The following is a 3,040-nucleotide window of genomic DNA, read 5'->3' as shown; positions in this document are numbered from 1 at the left end:
CACATCCAACATCTGGGAAATATAATCAACATAAGGAGCATCCTTATTTTCCACAATCCGAACAAGCCGTTGATTTATCTTAAAATTTATTCCTTTTGTCAACGCCATCTCTTCTTCTACCTTCTCAAACTCTTTCTTTGTTTACTTTAATTCCAATTTCAAAGATCAAATCTTTAATTCCTTCTTAGTCAACTTATCAGCTAAATCAGTTTCATTATCATAATGTGAAACAAGAGTATTGATAGAGTTGATAACACCTCGATGATGCTCAAAATTAGCTGCAAGAATAAAAGTATTAAATTCCTTAACTGCAGTTGCAATTGACTCAACTTTGGATAAAACATTATTGGATGTAGTCAGAGCATTCTAGACTTTGAGAGTAACTTCATCAATTAATTTAGCTTGATCAGCAAATAGCCTTCTGCTTTCACCAAGAAGCGTCTTCAAGGTATTCTCATGAGTGATCATAAGATTTTTGAAATTGATTGAAGAAAAAGAATCAGTCCTACGAACCAAAGCATTGAGCTTACGATTCAACATCTGGTAGTCTTTTCTTGGAGCGAGAGCCGCAACAGCGTCATCATAGAGACCAATTTAATCATCTAGAAAAGATCCAACTAGAATTGGTTCAACAAGGTTTGGAATGATCCAATTTCCTGAACATCATCATCATCAGGAACATTGAATTCACAATATCTTCAGATACATGGTCTTCATTCATAATAAATTGATTTTGATTGGTAGTAGTAGTGGTGGTGCTAGATTCAGTGAAAATTGGTGGAGGTAAAGGATTTGAAGTTTCAAAAGAAGAGGTTGATGGATTTTAAACGATTGGTGGAATCAGAACAAAAGTATTGGGAATTGGTATTTGTTGTGTGTGGAATAGGATTTGTAGTTTTTGGTGGATTGATAGGTGGAAAAACTGGTTATTGCGACTATGAATGAGAATGATTAATAATAGGTTCTTGCATGATGTTGTGATAGACTTCCTCATCAGTTTAAACATGAATCGAATCATTTGTTTAATTAGGAATCGGACCTTCGGTTTAAACTAGAATTGGAATAGTGGTCAGAACAAAAGTGTTTACTTGAACATTCGCATCAGAAGAGCGACTAGTATCATCAAGCACCATGGTATCATTGTTCTAATTATCACTAATTGTAACCTTATCATCTTCATCAAGCACAGAGATTTACTTCTTCTTCTATTATGTTGTATCTTAGATGGTTTTTCACAAACACCTTCCTTAATAGCTTTCCCTTTCCTTTTTCCCCCCAGTACGTTTCGAAGAAACTGCAGACTCCAAAGCAGATTGCATTGTTAGAGACGTAGTTCTCGGATCCGGTTTGGGAATTTTCTAGTAAATAGAAACTTCATTCTATGCAAGTACATCCTTGAGCATAACTTCTGGAATCACTCCAATATAATTAAAATCTTTTGCATTGAAAGAAGCACAAGTGGTAGTATTCAACACAATAAAACTAGCCATGTGAACATCGGCCATCATTGGAACTTTCAAATGATCACGAGCATTCCTCGCCACTATCGACCAGAATCTCACACACGAAATATCAGTATTTTTCATTGAAGAATAAATACTTTGAGTAAATTGAACCCATAAAATTTGACCTAAGTCAATCTTCTCTCCAGAATACAGTACATAAATCAAGGTATGAAACAACTTGTTTGTGTTATCTGAACCGGTAATCTTCTCAAAAAGACAACGCAATCCTCTTTCATCACCCATTTGATGATAAGATTTGATAATCACAATAGAAGTAACCAATTCTAGATTTGTATAATCATCACCAAAACCCAACCCTAATAACTTGCAAAACATTGATTTAGAAGTCTACATATTATTCCCTTGAACCTCAAAGTTCATTACATCAAGCACAATGTTGTACTTTGTAGAAGTAAAAGCAAGAATAAGAGCAAATAAAGGAACCTATGAATAGGGTGTTAGGGCTTTCCTCATAATAGAATGTTTCAAACACACGATCATTGGTTGAACAATAGTGAGATACTTTGATTCATCAACATCCAAAACTACATTCTGATTAGCCTTCACCACCAGATGGGTGTTGGATTAAGGTGTCTAAGCCAGTAACTAAATTGGTATATTCTTGAATTAGAAAAAAAGTCCTTTTTGGGGTTGCCCTCATAACTAGTAACTGAATACAATGACTTTTGGATAGAGATGTTGATTTGTTAATTTATTATATGATTAAAAGATTAATAATAAATAGAAATAAATTATTTATTAATATATTATATTATTAATATATTAATTGGAAATACTAGCAAGGTTGTAAAAAGCGTTCGGCGGACGCTCTGCGGTCGACGGGTGCCAAGCGATTAATCGGAGACACTTTATTATTATTATTATTATTATTATTATTATCATATAAATATCCATAAAAAAAATTTCATAATCTACTATTTAAACATTTAAGTAATAAACCATCATAGTATAAGCCCATAATAAGTTTAATAATCCCAAAAAAACACATTTTCATAGATTCAAATGTTCATCTTCTTTCAATATTTGAACTCCATCCGATTCATATTCACCTTCTTCAAACACTGGCTCCTCATTCTCGGAATCGAAATCTTCATCAAAAAGTTCTCTAGTTGTTGAATTTTGATTGGGTGCTTGATTGTCATTAGTCCCGAGAGCTTCATCAATCGATTCATAATTAATTCGGGGTCAATTTCATCTACACCACAATCATTACAATAAGCAAATTCTTGAGCCAAGTGAGAATCATTTTCTAAAAGCACTTCCAAATTCCTATCTTTTCTCCTATTGTTTTCCATTAAATTAGCATTAAACTGGACATAAACAATATTTTTCAATCTACTTGTCTCCAGTTTATTTTGTTTCTTTGTATGTACCTATAAAAGTACATAGAAAAAATGGTTAAAAACATTCTTGATATTTAAAGTGTTGGATTAGTGTCTAAGTCCATAACTATTTTGGTATGAACTTGACCCGATGGTGCATGGTCCTTTTGGGTTGCCTTCACCAAAGCAACT

This window comes from Lactuca serriola, chromosome 8, assembly GCF_051521515.1.
Source record: "Lactuca serriola cultivar US96UC23 chromosome 8, Lser_US96UC23_V15, whole genome shotgun sequence".
In the NCBI taxonomy this organism is placed as follows: domain Eukaryota; kingdom Viridiplantae; phylum Streptophyta; class Magnoliopsida; order Asterales; family Asteraceae; genus Lactuca; species Lactuca serriola.
The sequence above is the reverse complement of the archived record's forward strand: the minus strand, read 5'-3'. Positions refer to the sequence as shown.